The 27,189-nt window shown below is 42.2% G+C and overlaps 1 protein-coding gene across 2 annotated transcripts in view; it reads left to right on the top strand.

Moving 5' to 3' along the window:
* Positions 1–27,189, top strand: part of kek5 (kekkon 5) — a 392,502-nt gene that overhangs the window by 357,552 nt on the left and 7,761 nt on the right. The gene's annotated exons all lie outside the window — the stretch shown is intronic.

Genomic DNA, 27,189 nt, shown 5'->3' with positions numbered 1-27,189 from the left:
GTTCTTTTACGTGGCAGTAAATATACCGACACGAGGCTGACGTATTTGACACCTTCAAATACCACCGGTCTGAGCCAGGATCGAACCTGCCAAGTTGGGGTCAGAAGGCCAGCGCCTCAACCGTCTGAGCCACTCAGTCCGGCTGCATTTGGAGAAAGCTGAAGGATTTTTGGGTTAGCTTAAGGATGTAATGTGTTATATTCACGTCAGATCTCCAACCCTGTGTTCCAGTCGTGTAGAATCTTTTTGATACGGGTCTGCAGCTATGCGTTGTAGATGCCTCTGGCGTTCTGAGATTGGGATTCTGTGGTTTCCCATTTTCATTTCCAGGCAAATGCCGCGACAGCTCCTATCCTTAGACCACAGCCGATTTCTTCCACCTTCTTCCTCAATTTTTATTCACCATAATTAATTTAACCTTCAACTCCTCAAGTGAGGTTTGCGTCGGGAAGGACATCCCGCCGTAAAACATGTCATAACATATCACCACATCTCCGGTCCCGTATCACGAAATCTACATATATATTCATACATTCCGATGCCTAGGGATATCAACATGTTATTAAGCTATCATTTTTTGTAGTGAGCGTAGATTAATATGGGAAGCTCACTTAATATTATCATCACTCCTTAACGTTCAGCCTAGGAGCTGGACGCTTCCATTATTCAAATGACGTTAATTTTATTTATTAATCTTCCAGAAATTGCAGGTGACCACAAGGATCCAGAGTACTACAAGAAGTTTATACACTAATAGCCTACAGCGGTTATGAATGAAGGTGAAATATAACAATCAAAGAGGGAGATTTCTTATTTGCATCACTTAAGTGCGTTGAGATGAGGATGTATCTGAAAATCTTGATTGATTCCTTTAGTGCTGTGAGGGCAACGGTATGGATGGCATCTTTGTTGATTCTGAGTCTGTCTGAGAGAAGTCGACGAAGAAAGACGTAATCATACCCCTGCCTCCGACCGTAAGCCCCGCAACTTCCGGGTTTTTGAGATGTTATTTATTAAGGTGGTAGGAGATACACGGGCTGTATATATTTTCTTTTTTTCAACTTATATTGGCTCTCACATCAGTCTCGAATCTGATAGCTTGTGTTGATTATATACCATCTTGTTGTATCGTATACAGGAGGGAAAATAAAAGGTGCCGGGTTGACTGGCTCAGAAAGTAGATCGCTGGCTTTCTTAACCCAGGATGGCGGGTTCGAACCCGGCTCAGTCCGATTGTATTGGTAGTTACTCAGATACGCAGATCTTATGTCAGTAGATTCCCCGGCACGTATTAAGACTCCTCCGGGGCACATTTCCGGCACCCCGACGTCTCCGAATACCTTTGAAAACAATTGGATGTAAAATCAGTGACATTTATTACTTAAAAGGAAAAGGTTTACCTGAAGGAATTTGGCAAGGGATACGGTATTGACGTCGTCACCCAAGTTGGAAACACGTGGTCTTCCTATGAATGAAACAGGCGGACGGACATCTGTTGCCCACAATGCCTGCAGTAGTGGTGAACGTAGACTACAGTCGCGGCTACAGCTGGCTGCATGGTGAGTCATAGCGCGTTTCTCAAGAGGATGAGAATTCTTGCTCTATGAGTCAAATCATTTTGAAGAAGGTTGTCAGAGTTCTTGGAACCAGATAAGGTAATACTCGCGAAATATGGTCGGTGTTTTCAGGCTTTCATTGTTATACATTTTAGCATTCCGTACATTATGGTCTACATGTGAGGCCCGATGAACTCGCAGAACATGCGCATGTTGTCCGCACAAACATCTACATAACTGCTACAGGCCTAAAGAGCTTGCTTGAATGGCTTTAGCATCTACAGTATATCAAGCAACCGCGATCCAATAAAAATCAGAGTTTGTTGTGGCAATGCATGAAGAGAGAACAGAGAGAACTGTAAACAAAGCTCAGTATAAATGAATTTCCATTAATGTAAGTGGGCAGCTGACTGATACAGAGCTGCGTCAGTTGTATTGTAAAAGGAACACGCCGCTATTAGAACGTCACGCCAGTCCACGGTGGTTTAGGGGTAGTTTACCTCGTAGAATGTCTTTTTTTAGTATCCCTTCAATTGCTGTAGATTGAAGATACACCAGGATGCCGGAATTTTATCCCTCGGGCTGGTTGCCTATGATGGGCGTTTTCACTTAAACACCCCCAAAATGCCTCCGAACTTAGCCAGGATTGAACCTGCTAGCTTGGGAACAGGAGAACGACTAGCGGACAGCACCACTCCAATCGGCGGTAGCTTCCTGAGCGAGAATTTACTTGCGGTAGGGTGGCTGGTTTCACTAGGAAACTTGTACGTAGGCACCCATCCAATTTCTGACCAAGCTTAACACCTAACCTCAGCCTTTGTATTGGTCCCTGAGGATTTCATGTTCCATGAACGTCGTTCATCTTAGATTCCCTATTTTCGTCAAGGCTAGTGGCTTTGAAGGTTTAACCCACATTTGCACGAAAACAAGAGGCTGTTGCAAGTTAGTGGAAGTAGTGCCAGATTTGTCTTGTGATCCCATGGTGAGCAGCAGATTTTTTTTCTAATAATAGGCTAATAATAATAATAATTATTATTATTGTAATAATTGTATGTATGTTGGGTATTCAGCCTGAAGGCTGGTTTGATCCTCCACAGCTCCGTCAACAGCTGTCATAGATGGCCTAGGTGTCACTGAAGAGACATACCAGGGAAATGAGGAGCGAGGTAGTTTCCCGTTACTTTCCTCATCGGACCGGAAGTTGCTATTACATATCACTCTGCCAAGTCCACTGAAATTCATGCACCAACCGACCCTAAGAGCGGTATTTTCACACGATTCATACCAGGAACTGGCTCCATAAGGAATGGCATTACTAGTATCGCTCACACCTCGTTCACTTTCATATTGTCAAACCCAGGCATGAGACTGAGACAGGTCAGTGTAAGTAACAAATAGTGCACTGTAAACACTACATCTCGCCAGCAAAGACAATAATAATAATAATAATAATCAAAATGCCTGAAGTCATAAATTATTATTATTATTATTATTATTATTATTATTATTATTATTATTATTATTATTGTCTTTGCTGGCGTCAATTTCGACGTTCCGCTCGTTCTACCAGATGGCGGAGAAACTGGAACACGTTTGGGCAACCTGTGACTGAATGTTAGTGATTTTTGTTTCGGGTAAACACCGAATGTGTCACCAGATATATTTCACATGCGAACATGGACTGTTAATGTAGTCTACTTTTCTCTGCCCTTCAAAAATCCCATTACCTCTGCCAGGGTTTGAACCCGCAATCTCGAGGGGAGTTGGCTGTCACTCTACCACTGATCCACAGAGGAAGATTAAGGATTGTTGTCTGCCTTGCAATTTCTCATCCCTGCACAGGAAGATCACATCTTGCTGACTGTAAAACTGTCTGTCTAAACCGACCAATTTTTTCCGCACTTCGCGGTCTGTTATTTAGAATTCATTGGTATTCGAAGTGTGGTACGCATACCACTAGGGGTGCGCGGGTGTTTCTCAACTGGTAAGCACATTTCTCGTATCTCCTAACAGTTTAAGGTGAACAGCAGAAAATAGTTGAGCCGCTCATTCTCAATAAAATCTTGTTTTGATTTATTGTTTTTGTCTACCACTACACAGAGTCCCCTTTCTGAACTATTAATTGACTACTACTACTACTACTACTACTACTGAAACGTTTTCATTCCTCCCCTAGCTGCCTCTGTGGATCAGTGGTAGTGTTGGCCTCCGGATCCCAAGGTAACTGGTTCAAACCTGGTAGAGGTAGTCGGATTTTTGAAATGCGGAGAAAAGTCCATTTGACACTCCATGTCGGTACGATGTCGGCATGTAAAAGATCTCTGGTTGATACATTTGGTGTTTACCCGACAACATTAAGAAATTGACGAGCAGACAGCCAGATGGCGTCAAATTAAAATGTTTGCACACGGTAGCCGAGGCCATATAATAATAATATTATTATATTATTATTATTATTATTATTATTATTATTATTATTATTATTATTATTATTATTATTATTTCCCCCCTGAAAGGACAGGCGGGCCTCTTAGACGGTAACGTCATCTCTCTCTTTTTTTTTCTAGTTGCTTTACGTCGCACCGACACAGATAGGTCTTATGGCGACGATGGCCCAGCATTTGCCTGGTGTGAAAATGGGAAACTACGGAAAACCATTTTCAGGGCTGTCGACAGTGGGGTTCGAACCTACTATCTCCCGAATACTGGATACTGGCCGCACTTAAGCGACTGCAGCTATCGAGCTCGGTACGTCATCTCTCAGGCCGGGAGATTCGTTACGGTGAAGGAGATGTATGGAGAAGGTGAGGGGTTGGCGGCCGTGGCCTAAACTGGGAACTGCCCCGGCATGCATTCGCCTTAGTGCAGGAGAATGGAAAACCACGGAAAACCATTCTCAGGACTGCCGACGGTTGGGGCCAGTCGTGAGGTCCAGCCCTGACTCGTCTCCCGAATGCAGAGGCGTAGAGCCACGGTAGAGCCGTGAACACCTCTCCTCTGCTTGGTTGGCCGGTCGGAGTGCAGAGCTGTTGGACCACGGATCAGCCATGGCCACTTGTGGGCCGAGATCCACTCTGCATCCACCGACCTAATTGAATAGGTATGTAAAGTTCCTTACTTACGCTGCATTCCTCTTTTTAAATATTTTGTTTCGATATTCACTAATTCACTTCATTTTTTTCTTCAGTGTGTATAGAACAGTAGTAATTGTAGCATAAATAATATTACTCGTGTCCTTTATAGGTAATGAAAACTCATGAGAATACCACGTTTCTCAATCTGCCTTGTGAAGGCTTGCCATGTCGCCTGAGAAGAGAAGCGAAGAGATGAGAACAGAAGACTCGAATGGTCGAATAATTGGGCTATCATTAAACACTGAAAATGGCGGGAATAATTCTTCGGCCATTGATCACCGCTCAGTTTTGGGCTTCTTCTGTAAAGTTTACTCCGAATAAGTTAAGAGGTTTCCTTTGCCGAGCGACGATATCTATTGGCCTACAATACATTATTGTTATTATTGGGGAGTGGTTGTGGTGGCGGTGATTGTGGTGATTTAACTTATTGTTTTAATAGGAAGTACTGTTGAGCAACCATCCTCTATTATTATTGGGGAGCAGGATGGTGTAGAGGCTTAGCTATTTCCCTGTCATCCCGGTGACCGTGGTTTGATTTCCGGTTTTGTTGAGATGCGATTTTCAGTTGAAAATCCCGTGATGCTAGGAAGGGCATGCGATCATAAATCCCCGGCCACAACTCTTTCATGCCTCAGTGCTGCGGAAGATGATGTTTATAGTTAATATTATTTGGCATCCAGCAACAAGCATTTGTTATTTTTGGTATAATCGCAATATACTTGTACTTGGGGGGGGGAGGGGGGTCGAAGATAAAACAATTGTATTTTGGGGGTACTCCAACCAAAAAGTTTGAATACCACTTTGTTAGATCATCAGGCCGGAGGCTGGATGGATCCCGAAATAGCACCACTAAATGTTAGACTATATTCTACGATTATAAGGAAACCAAAAGGACCAATGGCAGCGCTAAAATGAAGTGTACTAGGCAATATGAGGGTGAGGTAGTTTCCTCAATGGGCCAGATAGTGTTTTGGCAATACAACCTACTCTATGAGTAGAATCTTTCATAACACACTGACGCACAAATTGTGCTCCAAATGTCATCACTCATTACACAGTAGCGAGCAAGTTGGGCGTGCGTTTAGTGTCGCGCATCTGTGAGCTTGTGTTCGGGAGATAGGGGGTTCGAACCCCATTGTCGGTAGCCCTGAAGATGGTTTTCCGTAGTTTCCCATTTTCACACCAGGCAAATGCTTGAGCTGTACCTTAAGGCCACGACTACTTCCTTCCCATTCCTAGCCCTTTCCTATCCCATCGTCGCCACAAGATCTATCGGTGCGTCGTAAAGTCAATTGTAAAATCGTTATTCAACACCACCCGTACGTCAGGTGCTTCCGTACTGCCACAGCCATACATGAGACTAAGACCTCGGTGGAAGTAAAATTTTGTTCTGGACTGTGCCAAGAGAGAGGTGCAAAAATACTGCATCCATCAAGAAATGCCAACAGGCGCACACTTGTCGATAAGTAATATTAAAGTCTTTGCATTTGTCGGTACAGCGGACTGATTCTTTCAGAACAAATTATTTGTAATCTTGCTAAAAAGTTCACTCGCCCGTGTGCCACTTATTCTTTGAAAATATATGATAATGTAATGCTATTCGTTTATATGTCCCGCGGACTATCTTTTGCCCAGGATGAGTTTTTCCTTTTTACAAGTCGGTAAATCTACCGGCATGGGATTGGCGTATTTGAGCACTTCAAATACCACCAGGCTCGGAAAGCTATTGCTCTACCATGTTACCATCTGAGTAACTTAACTCAGCTTGGATGGAGGAGGTGAATTTGCGCCAACACCTATTCAAAGGCCTTGAATTTGCCCAGCGTCCTCTGCTGTACTATCGTTCAGAAGTTTAGATAAGCAGTGATATTGTTGTTGAAACAGCGATAACACATCGTGATCTCGTGGAGCTACGGTAGAAGACAACAGCCTATTTCAGTGATGAGTGTTGACTGATGTAAATCGGCTCGACGTATTGAACTGAAATTTTGTATGGGTATAATTGAGATATTGAATTCACCCTTGAGCCTGTTTTATAAAGTTATAGTTAAAGTGGTGGTATGGGGCCATCTGTACTCTCGAATGCCCACTACTAGAGAGTGTATGCCAGTGAAAGGCTTATTATACTTTGGAATTCGTGTCCGGATGTTCAGATAATATAGTGGCATATTATGGCTCATGGGATGTTTCTTACAGTAATCACTAGAGTGCGAGAGTTGCGTAATCGATACTTGAGGAAGGCGCAAGGAAGAACTACAGTACTGATTAAATGTTAGCTAAATGTCACGACTCGTGACACCAGTTAGCTACGGGATGTACTGTTTTGATATTGTAACAGCCGAAATTATGACATTTAAAAAAAAGCCATATTTTAAAAAAGTCTCATGCACAACAAATTTCGGTTTATTATTTTATTATTATTTTGAAACTTATTAGTTAATTATATTGTTTATGTATTAATCTGCCTGTCCGACTCGTTGGCTGAATGGTCAGCGTACTGGCCTTCGGTTCGGAGGGTCCCGGGTTCGATTCCCGGCCGGGTCGGGGATTTTAACCTTAATTGGTTAATTCCAATGGCCCGGGGGCTGGGTGTTTGTGCTGTCCCCAACATCCCTGCAACTCACACACCACACATAACACTATCCTCCACCACAATAACACGCAGTTACCTACACATGGCAGATGCCGCCCACCCTCATCGGAGGGTCTGCCTTACAAGGGCTGCACTCGGCTAGAAATAGCCACACGAAATTATTAATTATTATTAATCTGCCTGACATTACAGGTGACCACAAGGATCCAGAACATTATAGCAACTTTTACATTAATTGCCTATAGCGGTCATGTATGAAGGTGAAATATAAAAATCAGGTTACAGAAGTTAAAGGATTAAATTTTAGTACTTTTAATAGTGGGTGGCATTATAAGAAATTGGTTTTTCATACTTAACAAAAATTATTCTTTAAAGCATAGGCGACTGCAAATCTTGAATGCTGTATGAGTGCACACCTGTGCTGGATTTTAAAGCTTTCGGGTAATTTACACTCTGATTCCACGCGAAGATTATTTATGGTAAGCTCCTCATCTCATCGTTTCTCAGTATCTAAACGAGCATGTTCACTTCTTTTGCTTTTTTTCTGTCCTTGGATTTTCTTCGGCGATTTAAACTGAAACGCATTTTTGTTAAATTATATGCTAAATCTTATGTAAACTTACCAACCCACAGGTGAGATTTAAACGTCTCTGCGAGACCTTCAAAAGTGACACAGGACTCATGAAAAGAAAAGATGTGTCCCAAGGTTTGAAGTGTCTGTTAATACCAAAATCTAATTTTCATTTTTTCCCATAGCTATTTCTACTCCCTCACTTAAATTGGGAACTTGTCAAGTAATAATGGTACATTCATCTATGACTTTTCGTCATCCATCCTTCGTAAGAGATTCAAACCTATTTTATTTTCGTGATTGTTTGTCTATTTATTTATATGTTTATGTATTTATTCTTCGTAAACAACAGAGGTTATTATAGGCCCCAGTTAGTGTACCAACTCTACTTATATGTCTGTCGAATATAATATAGTGTTTTTCAGTAGACGCATGTTAAGTGCATTATATATTTAATATCAAATATAATATTAGAGTTACTTTAATCCAACAGAATGACACCAAATTAAGATACAATATATTTGTTACAAACTAACAAAATTCTAAGTAAGTAATTAACTATCAAGTCTCATTAATTCTCTTTAGCATATACAGTCATTGTTAGGGGTAGGAATCATTTCTCTTTTGCTATGGAGTGCTCATAGCAATTCTGAAACCGAACATACATTTGTTGAGAGGAATACTGAAGAACAGGTCTTTTGCAGACATCGCACAGATGAGTTTTGTGAAACAGTTCTTGTTACAGGGTTCTTAAATGCTGCGGTTGACCATCTTCTGTTCAGTACAATACTGGGGACATGGACATTGAGGAGTGAGAAATACCGAATTATTAATATTGTTGTATTTACACCTTTGTATAAAAACTTCGTATCATCCATCTGTCGCCAATATTCTAATTTCATCATAGGAATTCCTCATACGGTACCAGGAAGGGGTGAGTGCCTATTGTTTTGAGATACAGGAATCTGCGAAAGCGTTTCTGAACTTATTCTATGGGTTTAATATGATTTTTGCAGCCATGATTCCAAAATTGGCTCTCATATTAGAGTTTTGGCCGTACAATAGCATTCTATAAATGAATGCATGTACTAAGTTTCGTGAAATCGTAGTTTTCGGTAACTTGTTTTTTGTTGAGGATGAAGACTAGCTCATGGACAAACATTACTCTAAGGTATCTTTGTTTCCTTTACTGGTTTTAGTAATTCCACTTCTAATTTGTACAACTATCTGACAGGATTCTTGTAACGAATAAAAGACATCCACACGCACTTGAGTATGTTAAAAACCGAGTGAGTTGGCCGTGCGGTTAGGGGCGCGCAGCTGTGAGCTTGTATTCGGGAGATATTGGGTTCGAACCCCACTGTCGGCAGCTCTGAAGAGGGTTTTCCGTGGTTTCCCATTTTCACACCAGGCAAATGCTGGGGCTGTAGCTTAATTAAGGCCACGCCCGCTTCCTTCCAGATTGTTTCATTCATTGTTTCACTTTACTTGCCCCTTGCCTCATTTTCAGAATTTATCTTTTCAGTTTATACTCTCCACGAATCTTTTCTCCGAATTGGATTTAAATGGTTCAGACATGGAAAGTTTGCTCTGATTGTTGCAAGTATTGCGAAAGAAGCGATAATGGTTTGAATGTTTGCCTGGAGTTGACATGGGAAACTATTGTAGACCACGCTTAGGTTGGTGATAGTTTCTCAAACCTGACAGCCCATAATTATGTGCTCAAGATGTTTACGGCATAACTTGATATATAATTTTTTAACATCTTAATTAAAAAATATGATTTGTGGCCGTGAAAGCCTTAATTGATATTTACCTCAATGGGGAGGACTTTTTTTTTGTTAATGGAGAATCATTTCTCCTCTGGTATTTTACAAATCCCTATTTGCTAACTAGGCGGGACTGTAGAGCCTCTAGATGGTCTGCCAGTGCTAGGTAGTGGCTTGGAAACGCGTGCCAGTCCAACTGACGAGCCCATTGGCACGCCGTGGGCGAAACACTGCGCACACGCATGCTCGCACACACGCGCGCGCGCACACCCAATCACCAAGAAGGTTCTTACTGCTGCGATTTTTTTGATCTGAGGCCTTGGAAGCCTAAATTGGCATCGTAAAATAATTTAATGTTACTGTTTTTTACGCCACTCAGCCTACGTAATTACAATTGAGGAGCTATCTGACGGTAAGATAGCGGCCTCGGTCTAGAAAGCCAAGAATAACGGCCGAGAGGATTCGTCGTGCAGACCTCGTAATCTGCAGGCCTTCGGGCTGAGTAGCGGTCGCTTTGCAGGCCATGGCCCTTCGGAGCTGTTGCGCCGTGGATTTTGGTTTGGTTTTTGTTTGTTGTTTTTAACGTCCCACTAACTACTTTTTGAAGGTTTTCGGTGACGCCGAGGTGCCAGAATTTTGTCCCGCGGGAGTTTTTACTTGCCAGTAAATCTACCGACACGAGATTTGAGCACCTCCATATACAACCGGACTGAGCCAGCATCGAACCTGCCAAGTTGGGGTCAGACAGCCAGCACCTCAACAGTCTGAGCCATTCAGCCCGGCTGATTATATGAGTAATGAATGTCCAGGAATAGAAGCAAATATAATTGAAGGTAGTGAACAGTAATTATAATGTGCCTGGCTGTTGACACAAGGCGTAACAGCGCTGGCTTCCTGACCCCAGGTTTAATACCGGTTCAGGCTAGTGGTGTTTGAAGGTATTCCAAGTGCATCAGGTTTGTGTCGGTATATTTATCAGCACGTGGCTGATTCCTGTGGGACAAACGTTTTGGCATCTGGGCGCCTCTGAAAACCGTAAAAGTCGTTAGTGGGACATAAAACCAATAACATTATTATTATTATTATTATTATTATTATTATTATTATTATTATTATTATTATTATTATTATTATTCTGAAATGGAACAGTGATTGGGAGGGATTGAAATCGTAGCTGAATCAGAAATGTAACCCAACCGAACTGGTTTGGAAGCTACTATACTCGACCACGGCAATGGATGATTACAAGCAGCATGTAATTGAGTCTGTTAATTATGATCGTGATCAAGGCATTGATTGAAATAAGCACACTTAAATTTACGTACGCCGCAACTGCCAACAACAACAAAAAAAAAAAAACTGCAATGCTGTCTCTCGAGTGAGATTCGTATTGGCAGCACTGTAAAAATAAAATGGCGTATGGCTTTTAGTGCCGGGAGTGTCCGAGGACATGTTCGGCTCGCCAGTTGCAGGTCTTTTGAGTTGACTCCCGTAGGCGACCTGCGCGTCGTGATGAGGATGAAATGATGATGAAGACGACACATGCACCCATCCCCGTGCCAGCGAAATTAACCAATGATGGTTAAAATTCCCGGCCCTGCCGGGAATCGAACCCGGGACCCCTGCGACCAAAGGCCAGCACGCTAACCATTTAACCCTGGAGCCGGACGGCAGCTCTGTGTTGGGACTGCATTGACGGCGATACAGGTAGGCCTACACAGTCTGAAGAGGAAGCGAAACTACCTTCCCGAAGCAAATGTATAATGATTTCTTCCATATAAAGCAGATTGAATTGGAAGGAAATGACAAACTTCTGGTCTTCATGCGCTTTCGCCATCTTGCAGTTTTGACCAACTTGCTGCTGAAGCAGTCAGTAGTTCATATGATTACTGATTTTATTATTGATATCTTCGGTTCATAGGGCCCCGGGTTCTAATTCCGGTCTGACCAGGGATTTTAAATGCGTATAGTTAATTCTTTTGGTTGGGGAGTGGGTGTTCTTGTTCGTCTTAAAACAGTTGTCTTCATCTATACGCAACACATCGCATTACCAACTACCACAGAAACACGCAGTAGTAAATAATAATAATGTTATTAGTTTTACGCCCCACTAATTACTTTTACGGTTTTCAGAGACGCCAAGGTGCCGGAATTTAGTTCCGCAGGAGTTATTTTACGTGCCAGTAATTCTACCGACACGAGGCTGACGTATTTGAGCACCTTCAAATACCACCGGACTGAACCAGGATCGAACCTACCAAGCTGGGGTCAAAAGGCCAGCAACTCAACCGTCTGAGCCGCTCAGCCCGTCCCAATAATAAATACATCCCTCCACATAGGGTTGGCATCAGGAAGGGCATCCAGCCGTAAATCTGGACCAGATCCAAATCTAGTGCCGACCACGAAAAATGTAGAAAAAGCTAGGAATAATAATAATAATAGTAATAATAATAAATTGGAGGAGTCTCTATTACTATTCTAGCTTATTGACTCATATTGGGTGATTGTCTGGTAGCCTACTTGTAGGAGTAGGTCCTCCATATACTGTAAGTTTACTTCGTTTTTACTACTCTTCGTCTCCCGTTTCCTTTCTTTCTAGCTTCGAGATTCACACCATGGGAGGTTGACAGAATCTTTTAACTAGGCCTATTTCTTGTATCTGTAGCCTACATGGTGCCTATGATCGTGAAGGCGCAAGTCTTGATGATCTGACATCGTGGGTAGTCTGCTCGAATCCCGTTGGTGAAAAAAAAAATATTTTGAATGTTGGTCAGCAGGTCCAAACCTCTCTACATTGTTCATGTGGAATGAGGGCATATGCCGCTGTTGATGGCGATGCGTTCGTTGGATGGAGACGTTAAGCCTTGAGCAGACTGCTTGGTGTTATTCGACAGGAGTAGGCTATGTGCCAACACCGGGTTTCATCCTCTCCCTACATCATCACATGTCGAGAGGCGGAGGTCGCCCATGGGAGTCCATTAGAAAGACCTGCACCAGGCCGCTCCGGAGGCCGCATGACATAATATAACATATTTGTGATAATACTGATAATCTTTGTCGTTTTTATATTATATTAAGGACCAGCTCATTTCCTTGTTAAACATGATAATCATATTCTTCATCTTCTTCATGAGAGAAAATCCTGGTTGACGGACTGAGTAGCTCAGACAGTAAAGCACTGGCTTTGACATAACTGATCATTTGAATATCTTTGCACTGTTTTAATAATAAATGTCGAGTGTTAAAAAAGGCATTCTAATGCTAAAAAGGCTAGTTGGATTCCCACCAGCTCTACCATCAGCTGTCATTAGTCCAGGCGTCACTGGAGATGCGTTCTATTCCGCTTCAGTCAGGTGGTACTGAAGGTGTTCAAATACGCCGGACTTGTCGCGTGATCCAAGTGAAATAGAGTGGTTGCTCATTTTTGGTGTAGGTTGAGGAACCCCGGGACCATGTACCCCTCTCCTCTCTTTTCGAAATTTCTCGGCAGGGAATCGAATCAGCGTCTTGGCTCACGAAGGTGCCTCGGGTAGGCAGCCCTCAAATATCCTTCCGTAATATCGGATGTCACTTCATTTTCATGAGTCAGGGAATGTTTGTTTACCGTTGCGACAGCGCTGAATACTTAAGACCAGATGACTTTCGACTGACCTAATGTTCTTTTGTTAATGACTTGATAAGCAACACTTGTTTGTGGACGAATTAGGTAAGTGGCTCCCTGTGATTATTTCAGTTCTGCTGTGTGAGATGTTGTGACCTTCCTAGTTTTAAAACGTCTCTCTTCTCGAATTTAGTATAAATATTGTTTTATGTTTCAACAGATGAGAAAATTAAAATTTTGAGGGTTGCAGGTTTGTAAACGTTCCCCCTTTACCTTTGGATCACGGCATTATATTTAATTCTGCCTGTTCAGCGATGCTTATTTCATTTCCAGGGAGCTGCTAACCCTTGCTACAGACGATTAACCAGGCACCTTTATTTTTTCAAACCATGCGTTACAAACAGGCTTTTCTTTAATTCATGTCTGGCAGCTGCCGACAGTAATACATACAGGTCTTCGGCGATGCTGGGATAAGACTGGGTTTGTTTGCACCACTGTAGGAGATCAAGTCTGATCACCGAAATATTGCATACAGTATTCGCTTAGCATTGACGTCGGAATCCTGGAATCACATCTTAAACTGTTGTAGAATATCGGTCTCTGGATCCAAAGATCGCGGGTTCACACCCGGCAGAGGTAGTCTGATTTTTGAAGGCGGAAAGAAGTCCTTTCGACACTCCATGCCGTACAATGTCGGTACGTAAAATATCTGTGGTGACACATTTGCTGTTAACTCGACAATATTAAATGAATCTCTGTCTTTGTAGATCGCCTAGGAGAGATCGGGTTTATTCTTCTACCCGGTACAGTAAAACGGAACGTTGAAATTGATTGCAGGCAGCCTAGATTGGATCAAATAAAAATGCCTGAACACGGTAATAGATCATACGATTGAAACAAACATAATTGCTAAGTGTACAACACGTCTACGTTTTTAACAGAACCTTAAAGAAAAGGTGGCCAGTACCGTGACGTACGGGTAGCAGAATTTCTTCTAACTATGATATGCTGGTTTTGATTCCCAGTCTCAATGGATGTTCATCTCAGTCTAAGGATTTTAATTTCTTCACTCGGTTTCGCAAGCCAGATAAGGAGTTTTTTGATAAAAGACACAGTGAACCTGGTCATGTAAGCCAATCAGTGTGGTTGAGGAAATCGTCACGCTGACAACGTGACACTATAATAGGCCTCCAGTGCTCAAAAAGAAGTTTTTCATAATCTGGTGTAGTGCACTTCTTGTTTTGGCAGTTATTTTTATGGCGCTCCAGGATACATGTCTCGTTCCATCTCTCACCGGTTCGTCTCCAGAAGTACACTTCCATTGCTCCTGGTGTCATGGGCTGTGAGGTGTTGCCCTCTTCACGGGAGCTGCCCTATGGCGTGGATTAAGACTAAGAGGACCTTTCGGTGCAGGCCTCCTTGATATCGGTCCTTAGTCGTGCAGCTGATTTCGCGTTGTCTCATCTGGCACATTTACTCCGGGAGCCCTAAGAAGAACCTGGCGGAAAGTGGTGGCAGTACCAGTGGGCCTGCAGCCTGGTGAAGGCAACAAATACTGATCCTCTCTGCGAGATGTTTCGCGTGAGCGTCCCGTCCGTGGTCGATCAACAACCGTTTGTCACCCTGATTTATTTCAAAATCCTGGAAACATCAGTCTGATTCACTCCAACACGAGCAGGGACATCTACTTGTTGCCATCCATATTGCAGCAGTATTACAGTTCTAATGTTGTCAGTAGCAGAAATGAGTATCTTGTCATATTTACCTTATTCCTACATGCGCTGTCTACACACCCCCTTACCTCGGTCCTACACGTTCTGTCTATACACAATTGAACTTACTAGGCTGACCAACACGACAAATGCCTCCTATCGGACAAATATCGAACCTGATTTGAGTTTAGCGTCACTAATATCTCAGACCCTACAGTGCATAGCGTAAATATGTTTGAGGTACACTGATGTATACTGACATTTTTAAGTGCTGTATTTGTAGATCTAGCTGGGCATTGGTTGTTTTGACAAGCCCATAGGCTATCTCTTGTAATGAGATACTTCAGAAACAAAAGTGGCAGAAGAGGTCACAGTTTTAGTTACAATACAAAAATATGATGTAGATGCGTAGATCAGTTTTAGAGACATGCTGTAAGGTGTTGTAGAGTACAATAATATTGATCAACCGCTTGACCGTAACACATGTTTCTCTTACAGTGAAAATTCTCGGAGGAAGCACATACGATGCTCAGCTTTGCGATTTGTATTTCAGCGTCTTATAGGCGATTGATCACCGTTAGTCTAGGATAATAACGAAAATGTATTTATGAATACATTTTTAAAACATCTCTGTATTACTATACTTTTGGTTTACATTTCAGTTTTAGGGCGTATGTTAATCTTTATAGCATAAATGTATTGATGACTTTCGGTGCGTATTATCCGCCTTCTAGCCATTCCCATAGTACTCCGGTACTTGAAATGAAGCAATGAATATGTCTGGAGTGAGTTAGGAAAACACCGGAGGGAAATAACATTTCGCTGAGATTCGAACCTCTGATCTCTGAACGTGCAGTTTCCTAGCCTTTACAAGGAGCGTAAAAATAGTTCTTCCAAGATGAAAATTTCAGTGATTGTGTAGAAAATTACTGTGGTCTTACTTTATGGAGTCCCAAATAGAATGCAACAGTCGGCGTCAAAGGTGCAAGAGCCGAGTTATCTCATTAGGTTGAAATTTGCACCAAGCCTTTGCTATTCCACACGTCTTTCACTTCATTGCATTTACCAAGCTTCACACAGTCTGAGTCGCCGATGTTAACCTGTTTAACTGAAGCCAAAGCACACCACATTCCAGCTACACAAGCAGTCAAGGGTCAACTGGTCCAATTTAAAAGGAATCCACTTGACGAGACTATTTTAGGGTAGCTCTCGTTTCAATTGTCCTTAGCTAGAAACATCTGTTGTGTAGCTCAAGCACTACAGCACGTACATTGGGTTGGAACCACTTTTAATTAGCAATTCAAGTTACTATAGACTTTAGTTTTGCTTGTTTCCATCATTTTCTTATACTTACCATTACCAGATTTTGAACTTTTGGACCTTCTAAAGTGTTCCGTGGGTCGATAACCTAGATGTTAGGTGCCTTTAAACAACAAGCAAACAAGCATCAAGTGTTTTGTGGGATTCATTTTTTGGTAGGTAATGTATTATTTATTACTTGCCCGAGTAGCCTAACGTGTTGAGGACTTGGTAGCGTTAACAGCAGTTATCTTCAGTAAATTTTACTTCCCTCCGGATAATTTTTCGGTCCCTCCATTCAAATACAGGAATTGTCTTATTTCAAGTCCCAGTCTTAGGCAGAGGACAATTACACATGTCAACCTAAACATCTCAGTAACCAAGACTACCTGTTTCTTAACTCTAAATTACAGGCAGCTCAGACGACCAAATGTCTCGGACGTTTATATTAATGGACAACATGTTATTAATAACAACTAATTGGCTATATATCATACTGGTTTTATTCGTGCAAATATGGAAATCCTTGCCTCTCCGATCTGGTTGAAGCAGAGTACACACGCCTATCTACGGTATATAAATAAAAGGTTTGTCTGTACTTCGGTCAGAATTGTTTAAAGTTGGTATTTTTGTACCGATCATGTCAATAATAATAATAACAATATAAGAAAACAGCTTTTAAATCTCTAATGTGTATGTAGGCCTATGTACGCGCATCACGAGAAAAAGGCTATCGATGTTTTAAGCTCAGGGGTGGAAACACGACAATTAATTTAAGGTACCGTATAAATAGTTTTATGCACGCTGGGAAAGTAGTATAGTGGAAGGTCTCAAGAGCGCTCATGCCCGGGGGCAAGGAGGGGGCCACTGCCCCCCTCTAGCTCTCAGGAAAAAGAAAATTCTGATGTAGTCAGGTGTTTTTCTTTCAAGAAAATGATTTTAAAGTCTGTATTACGTAGAAGTGGTAATACCGCCCCCCCCCCACCAACAGGCAGGGGATACCGTGGGTGTTATTCTACTCGGAATACAAATCGCCATTCATCTTCCAAAAATTAAAAAGACTACATTCCCCAGGTCTAGCCGCCCCCCTCCCCCTGCAAACTGTCATATTGGGCGCCCATGGAAGGTCTAGTTATTAATTCTCAAATATCTTGGTTAATAATCGAACTATTGATAAATGTTGAATGACAAAAGTTAGAGAAAACAAAATTTCCGATCTTATTCATAGCCTTTGTGGCGCTGAAGGGGAGAATCGTAAGTTCTGATCTTCCATGCGTTAGACATTTTTATCGTGAAGGTTGTCTATTACAAAGCGGGCCGTAAACGGACGTCTACAGTTGAGCGATCTAGGGAAGTTACCTCGCCCATTGGAACAGATTCTGTTTGAAGATTAGCAGGGATGATCTAGGAAGTCGGATAACTTTTTTTAAATCTTCCCATTCCTCTAGATCATGCTTATTCTGATAATTACTGGTACTGACTCACTGGTCCAGCATACTATTCGGGCTATTTGTTCCGTACTTCGGAAGCACTCATAGGAATGGTGAGTTAACACACTGAACGGAACACAGCAGAACGGTCTTTGTTGTGGACAGGTCATTCCAGCTCTGGAACTTAATGGTCCATCGCTATCGGCATGATCTCCAGAGCAACTCTCCGGTGGTGGTGGTGGTGGTGGTGGTGGTTACTGTCTTAAGAGGAAGTACAAGTAGGCAAACATCCTCTATTAACATTAATCAGAGTGAAAGTGGAAGGGGTCCGATACTTCGAAAAATTAAGGTATCGGCCAAGGACAGACAAGGGCCACGAAGGGCGTGAAAGACTCCCTAGGCCTCGTGACCTGATACCGTCGGGGTCGGAAAAGAACAAGAATTAACCAAGGTTGGCCGGATAGGATGGATTATAGTGAGGAACTTGGCACAAGTAAGTGGAAGCAATCCCAGGATTCAGGTAAAGGCCCCCACACTCTCAAGTTAAGAGCCCCTGGGGCACCATTTGGTCACCTCTTACGACAGACAGGGGATACCGTGCATTGTTACTCTACCGCCCCAACCCACAGGGGAAATAGCAACTCTCCGGCACTTTACCTTAAACTTTCACACGACCGTCATTGATATTTCCCTTATTTTTTACTGTTTTGGAAAGAACGAAAAAGTTTGTAAGTAGTATTCTAAAGCAATTTTTTAATGAGCTTTAATCCTGTCAAACCAACCTTGAGAGAGATACATCGAGTTTTATATTTCGGGTTCCCTCTGAAGCTCCTATTCTGGTGATATTTTTAAACTACATACAGCTAGGATCCTACTCGCCCTTATCCTGAAATTAAATACCAAGTTTCGTGAAAATCCACCGATCCGTTTTCCCGTTATGCTGTATATTTTTTTTTTGCTAGCTGTTTAACGACGAAGAAAAGGTTAATCACTTTAAGTTTTAAATGTTATATTTATTTACCTGAAATCATATTTTCATTGATTACACAACGCATTGTATGGTCAGTGCCCTATGCACATTCTCGTAGTCAGTGTTCATTGTTAAGTTCATAATGCCATATTTTATGACAATTTTTAAAAAGTTGCAAATTTTGCAATTTCACCGAATAGATTTAAAGGGTCATTGGCTTATCTTAATTTACGATCTTGCAAATGAACGTTCTCTTGCAGGCACTGACCGATTTCCTCACTCTAGTATTGTGTTTTTGTACCCCTGGCGACGATGACGGACTCCATACACCGCGGCATGGTACCCAGAAGATCCAGGATCGTTTCCTTGGGGGGGGGGGGGGGGTTGCGCCTTCACTTCCCCAATAGTGATACTGGTTTCATTTCATTCGAGGTGACAACATTTCGATGTCTGACATTTTGCCCTAGTATATCCTGATATCCTGTACGTGTTCAGTGGGATTGAGTTTTGGACTAGGTGATGGCCGGTGCAAGATTTGTATCCGGACGTCACGTAAAGAATACAATACATAATGGGCGACAGAGGGGCGGGCGTTGTCGTGCAGCAGTCTGAAGTTTTCGCCGACATATGGAGCTGTTAGCACCTCCTCAATATAGCGGTGTGAATTCAAAGCAACTCCATCAATGATGACTGGCTCCGTTTGCGCCTCAATGCTGATGCCATTCCAAACCATAACGGAGCTACCTCCAAAGCGCATTTTCTCGGAGATATTGTAGGGTGAATATCGCTCCCCAGTCCGTCTCCATGCTCTCGTCCACCTAGCAAGTGACCGGAGGCAAAATTGTGATTCTTTTACGAAGAACGATATAGAGCATCACTGACTGTTGGTCAACAGTCCAGCTCCAGTATTGATGCGCAAATTATAATCGGCGCTTCTCGGTGCTGGGGAATAAGCTTCACACGAGTGAAGAGTCTTCTTGACATCAATTTGGGTTCCAGAAGTCTTCGCATTACAGTCCTCTCACAACAATGTTTCTTATAGCGCTGAGACGATTTCTAGCCTGTACCGCGGTGGTGTAGCTATTTCGCAAAACCTGAAAGACCTGGAACCTGTCACCCCTGGTAGTTGTAGACCTCCGACGGCATGATCCATGTTGTCTCTGATGGATACCAAATTCACAGAATCGTCTGAGCACTCTGAATACTTCCAAACGATGCACCAATCACATTAGCGCCTAAACGAACGCTTCGTCCATCTTCCATTAACGCGTTGGCTCTCGCAACGTCTTCTCGGCTAAGAAGCATATTTGCTCAACAAATGTGAGAAACTGAAGAAATTTTGTTACTTTTGACAAAAATTATATCATATACTAACATATGTACCCGTTCTTCGCACGGGAATTGGTAATAGATTTCACGATTCCTTCATGAATTTATGCGAAGTTACATGCCTGTATTCAAAGGTTTAATACGGCATGTTAAACTGATATTCGAAGGCTGACTGGAAAAGGTTTTCCAGTATGTTGGATGAGAGGATAAAAACTGTCTCTCCTATACCCGAAGATTATGACAAATTCATTGATATCGTGAAGTTCTGTTCACGGGCATCAATTCCCAGAGGCTGCAGGACACGCTACCTTCAAGGTATAACTCGTGAAACAACTGCTCTGCTGCATGATTACTACAGGCTTCACGAAGAAGACCCATTTAGTGAGCAAACGATTCAAGCAGCACAAAGTGTTCTTTCCTCTATCTCTCAGGCAAAGAAGGAGACATGGATGAAGTTGATGTCTGAAGTCGATATGGGGAGGAATAGTCAAGAAGCTTGGAGACTTTTAAAACGCTTGAGCAATGATCCTACGCAAGATAACACACATGCCAATGTGAGTGCAGATCAAATAGCACACCAACTTTTGCTTAATGGAAAACCAAAGCTTTCCATGAAAGTAGGGAAGAATCCTATAGTTAGACAACCAGACGAGAGCAATGAGTTATCTAAGCATTTCACACTAACTGAACTGGAATTAGCTTTCAGTAAGTGTAAGATTGGGAAGTCAGCAGGACTCGATGACCTTCGAATGGAACAAATTAAGAACTTTGGTCCTACTGCGAAGTGCTGGTTGCTAGAACTCATGAATAACTGCGTTCAGTCTTCCATGATACCTAAAATATGGAGGAAGGCTAGGGTCATAGCCATTCTAAAACCAGGCAAAGATAAAAATTACCCTAGGAGCTACAGGCCAATCTCCTTATTATGCCATCTATTTAAGATTCTGGAGAGACTAATCCTCAATAGGTTAACTGATAAAATCGAGCCACTTCTGATTCCGTAGCAAGCTGGAATCAGGAGAGGGAAAAGCTGCACATCGCAGGTGTTGAAATTAAGTCAACACATAGAAGATGGCTTTGAAAGCCGGAAAATCACAGGAGCTGCATTTATAGATCTCTCGGCAGCATATGATACTGTTAATCACCGAATTCTCCTTGGAAAGGTATACAGCATGACAAAGGACTTCCATCTGACTTGTGCCATTAGAAACCTACTTCAAAATCGAAGTTTCTTCGTTGAGTTCCAGGGAAAAAGAAGCAGGTGGAGGATACAGAAGAACGGACTACCTCGGGGAAGCGTGTTGGCACCAATGCTTTTCAATATTTACACAAATGATCATCCTCTTCCTGCCGGGACGAATAGTTTCATCTATGCTGATGATTGTGTCATCACCTCTCAGGGGGTTAACTTCGAGGCGATTGAACAAACATTGTCCACAGCTCTAGACACTCTTGCTGGCTATTACAAGAAGAATCAACTAACACCAAACCCAACTAAGACGCAAACCTGTGTTTTCCATCTAAACAACAGAGAAGCTTCCCGAACTCTGAAGGTCACTTGGCAAGGCATAGCATTACAACACAATCCTACCCCGAAGTACCTCGGAGTCACTCTGGATCGTGCCTTAACCTACAGAAAACATTGTTTGAACATCAAGCAGAAAGTGGCTGCTAGAAACAATATTGTGCGGAAGCTAACTGGAACATCTTGGGGAGCACAGCCAGACACAGTGAGGACATCTGCCCTTTCGCTCTGCTATTCCGCAGCTGAATACGCATGCCCGGTGTGGTACAAATCTTGCCATACCAAAGCAGTTGATGTAGCACTCAACGAAACCTGCCGCATTATTACTGGATGTTTGAGACCTACACCTTTGGAAAAAGTGTATTGCCTTGCAGGGATAGCACCTCCCGATATTCGCCGTGAAGTGGCAGCCAAGAAAGAAAAGAGAAAGGTGTTGACATCGGAAGCCCACCCTTTGTTTGGATATGAGCCACCACGCCAGCGGTTTAAGTCTAGGAAAAGCTTCTTGAGAGTAACCGAAACACTTGCAGGAACAGCACAGCAAGCAAGAATTCAAGAATGGCGCGTCAAGAGTAAACATACGAGGATCAGTCAATGGATGACCCCAAAAGAGGAACTCCCTCCTGGCCATGTCACAGATTGGGTGAATTGAAGAGCACTGAACAGACTGCGCTCTGGTGTTACGTGGTGCAGGGTAAACCAGAAGAAATGGGGTTTCGAAGTGGACAGTACCTTGTGTGTATGTGGAGAAGAGTCCGACTCGTTGGCTGAATGGTCAGCGTACTGGCCTTCGGTTCAGAGGGTCTCGGGTTCGATTCCCGGCCGGGACGGGGATTTTAACCTTCATTGGTTAATTCCAATGGCCCAGGGGCTGCGTGTTTGTGCTGTCCCCAACATCCCTGCAACTCACACACCACACATAACACTGTCCTCCACCACAATAACACGCAGTTACCTACACATGGCAGATGCCGCCCACCCTCATCGGAGGGTCTGCCTTACAAGGGCTGCACTCGGCTAGAAATAGCCACACGAAATTATTATGTGGAGAAGAGCAGACCACAGCCCATTTGCTGCAATGCAGTTCATGCCCATTCAGCTGCACAACAGAAGACCTGGTTAAAGCGAAGCCAAATGCACTTGATGTTGCAAGGTTTTGGGCTCACATAGTTTAATTGGCTCTTCGCCATTGGAGTATTTATATTATGTTTTATGTTTTTCCTTATCTTTACTTTTAAACTTATGTATGCTTCTGACACGATATAAAATACTGATATTCTTTTACGGAAGCACGTGGCAGTAACGGGAAGTACGATAAGCTGAACAAAGTGGAGACAGAATGGGGGTAGATCACAGAGTTTATTGAACGATACAGTTCTTGGCTCGAAGTTGTTCATCTCAAAGCGGGAGTGGCACTGGCTGAAGACTCATGTAACTAATCGTTGAGGATAACCTCTCTTATTATCTGTTCTATCGAAAAGAGTAAAAGGGGCTTTTTAGTTAAACCGTTTAACTCAACTTGAACTGACATGACAGCCTGTAAAACAGTCCATTAATTATAACTCCCTTGTTACCCTCCTATCAAAAAGGTGCACGTGAGAAAAATATTTTTAGAAATAGATTTCCGTTAAGGCTGGTAGTTTTCCATAAAGATTGGTCATGCATATTTTGTGGGAGCGTAAAATCACTGTTTCGACTTCCTGTTAACTCCCAAACCAATCCAGGATTTAGAAATAATGTTGACCCTAATACCTACCCAAGGACAAAGTTTGATAGAAATATATGCAGTAGTTTTCTAGTTATAAGAACTCAACAACCGAACGGACAAATAAAAAATAAAAAATAAAACGTCCGCTCGAACTTAGACTGAAAAACGGTCCGTTAATGATATCTCCCTCATTAATTCTTGTAACGAATTGATGCACATGAGAAAAAGTTTTATAAATTGATTTCCATTAAGTATGGTTGTGTACATTTTGTGGGAGTTCAGAATTACGGTTTCGGTTTCGAATAAACCCCCTGCCATTTCAGGGATTTAGAAATAATATTGACCCTAAAACCTACCCAAGAGCAGGTGATTTCTAAATGTGAAGTTTGTTAGAAATATATCCAGTAGTTTTCAAGTTATAAGAACTCAGGCAAACAAACAGACACAGACAGACACCAAAGCCAAAATATATTCAGATTGTCATTATTACACCTGAAACGGATAATTGAACGAAAATTTCGCGAAATAATCAATGTACAGACACACAATCGTTACGATTTTATTTATATAGATTGAAAATCCACCAATAGTTTCCGCTCCAGCGTCGCAAAACCTTTTAAATTTACGTTTTATTGCCTGTGGATGCAATAAAATCAGCGCTTAGCACGCAGGGTTGAAAAGTGGCTCGTGGAGTGGCATTTATGATCACTTATTTCTAAAATGGTTGAATACATGTATTTTAACTCATAAAATCTCCCTAAACGGAAGCGACCTAAGTATGTTCGTGTTTATTTGTTTCCGATTCAATTTTACGAAGCGAACCCTCTTTTTTCCTTTTTTTTTCCTGGCCAGTGTAGATTGCGATTAGTTTTTGCCTGTTCAGGATGACTGTGATGATTTAAGGTCAAGTTTCATCATTAAAACAAGGTGTTTCTGAAATTGCTGCAGCACCAAAATGCATAACATTATCAAGAAATTCTCCAGAACCGTACATCAATATTGCTTAATGTAGGTTTACATGTAACAAGCTTTAACAGCTTCATTTTAGACAATAATCCCGTATTAACTTAAGATTAACTTAAATATTGTGTTTAAGTGGTCCGCCGCGGGTAACTACTAGTTATTTATTAAATATAATCCAAGGAAGATTTTTGGTATATATACTTCAATTATTTTTGTACCAACTTTGTACAATTTGTCTTTCCAATTTAATAATGCAATTTGATATTCTGATATATTATTGTAGCTGATGATGTCCCTTAGGACGAAACATGTAGTATATATCTATTAATGCTTTCATTCCCCACCTTGAGGGGGTGGGGCGGGCCACCTAGAGGTTAACGTCCTCTCTCTGGCCAGGAGGTGACGGGGAAGTGGAAAAGTGTGGGATGAAGGAGATGGGTAAATGGATGTAAAGGAAAAGGACATGTGAAGAAATGGCTTCTGGGCTAAGGAGTACAGTAGAGATGAAACTTTATTGAAAGAGATACAATGTCGTATACATTGAAAAACAGAGATGAGTGAAGAGTTAGACGAAGGTGCTAGGGAGAAGATGGGAAGCTAGGATGTGGTAGAAAGAGAAGTCAACTAGGGAAGTGAGAAGGTGGAGGAGGGCATGGTAAGGTGGTGGTTGGGGGAAGTAGTTTGGCGGGGGTGGAACTGTAGAAGATCGTAGACGTGGTGAGTGAGTAGGAGGGACAGGCCGGGAACGACTGCGGGGTGGGGGAGGACGGTGTAAGGGTTGTGGAGGTGAATAAGAGGGTTCGACCCAATGATGGCGACCGTAGAGGTAGAGTCCTTGAGCGATGAGGCCCTGGATGTCGTCGGGAGTTTGAAGTAGGAGGCGCACCAGGAACGTTGGACCGTCGACATTGTAGATGCGAGAAGCTCGTCGTACAGGGAGGCCTGCCTAAGATCTTGAACAATGGCTGAAGGCGCTATGCTTGGATCCACACCGCGAATAACACAGCTATAGGTGGAAGAATGTTCAGGTGGCGGTGAACGTACCACGTTCGTAGGTGGAGCGGTGGAAGCTCCTTCGGCAGATGGCTGAATAGATGTAGGCTGGCGATTTAGGGGATCAGGGGGTGAGATGGGTGGGGAGAAAGGTTATCGGTAGGGGAAAAGAATGGGACGTAGTGGTATTAGTAATAGAAAGGATGGGAGAGGAGTGAGCAGAAGTAGTGATGGTGGTAGTAGTGGTAGTGGGAACAGGTATGGTAAGAGGAATATTGAGGGATGGGTAAGCAGATACAGTGGAGGTGATGGTAGTAGTTGTGGGGCAGGATGATGGAGGGGAGTGGGGGGTGAGAAATACGGAGGAGACGTACTTGCAGCAGACGTAGCAGGGTCTTCAACATCCAAGATCTGGGCGATGACGTGGGGAGGTGTAGTTGTCACTCGGTGGAGACGGCAATGAAGAAACACTCCATTAGTCTGGACGTGGTTGCAGGCATGCAAAGTGTAGAAAGAGAGAAGCACCTTTGGTGCGAGATTGGGGCCGTCGTAAAGTCTGGTGACACCTGAGACACCATGTGTGCGAAGGGCACTGTAAATGTCCTCGTACGAGATCGCTGGGTGAACGTCGTGGATTATACAAGTAAACGTGGCTGGGGAAGGCCGGCCTCCAACTGGGTGCTAGCCGATATGCTTATTAGCTTGGCGAGGTGCAGAATTACAGGTGTGGCGTCACCCCTGCCGATCAAAAATTGATGTGACAAAAAATTGATGTGCGTGTTCGCATATGATGTGAGTCAAAAAGCGCGTGTGTACATGTACTAAATATAATAAATTATATCTGTATTGAATAGGCGGACCACTTAAATATAATATTTAAGTTAATCTTAAATATTCGCTTTTTAATGTAGGTTTATCATCAGTAATGGGAAGAAAACAAGAAAGAAATGTAATTGGGCTGAATTACAGGAACCTGAGAAATATTTTACTTGATTCCAAATTACTTTTTTCAACAAGTAATCAGGAAAATTAATGTCTTTAGTGTTTCAAATAATTTGCCATGTATGAATACAAATAAAATAATTGGTTCTTAAAATTATCATCGCTAAGCTTCAACCTGTTTGGGGGGAATACACCTTTGCATTTACTGAAAAGATGCCCTACAGGAGTACTTCAACGATACCTGTGTTTAATTTTAAGAATATTGTTGGATAAGTGTGATGTCTTTAGAAGTACTGGAGAGGTAAGAATGAACCTCATCCAGAATTGGTAAAACTACTGGTTCTGCTGTAATGGAACTGAAAAATTATCTTCATAATTTATTTTCTCCCATTTCTGCTTACGTGCAATGTATATCAATTACCGGAAAGTAATGATTGCAATTTTATTTCAAGAAGCAAATTACGTATAAAAATTACATTTTGTAACAAGTAACAATTACAAGTAACAGTTACAAAGAATGTAATCATTACAAGTAGTCCAATTACTTTTAATCAATTCAGTAGCATACCCAGGATCGGCCGATGGAGGCTGTTACGGTTACAAAATCACGATAGAACGTAATGAAGGTGCTTGTGTATGTGTGGTGCGCGCATGCACGAGTGTCATAAGGACACTGATACAAGTAAATTATGTTGATATTCAGATTGCAATACTGGTTCACAACAAAATCTTACATTAAAATACAGAACAAGAACAATATGATCAAAGTAAATAGTTTTACAGCAAATAGTATGTTCAGATTACAATCTAAAATTCTAATTTTGAGACTTAAGAGGTCTGTTGGTTTTACAATTTTATCTCTATCAATATTCAAAAGAGCCAGTCCTTTCAGTTGGCTCACTTGTTTGTCATTTATGTTTTTCTTTTGTAAAAATTTCATGGGGGGTTCTAACCCCCACTTGGTTATGCCCCTGACTCAATTACTTCCCAACTCTGTTTATCATTATACTGTATCGATCTTTGTTATATATATGTTCAATGGTTTATGATTTGACTGTTGTCCTGTTGCTTACATGCATATTACATATGTTGCA

Source organism: Anabrus simplex, chromosome 3 (assembly GCF_040414725.1).
Source record: "Anabrus simplex isolate iqAnaSimp1 chromosome 3, ASM4041472v1, whole genome shotgun sequence".
Taxonomy (NCBI): Eukaryota; Metazoa; Arthropoda; class Insecta; order Orthoptera; family Tettigoniidae; genus Anabrus; species Anabrus simplex.
The sequence above is the reverse complement of the archived record's forward strand: the minus strand, read 5'-3'. Positions and strand labels throughout refer to the sequence as shown.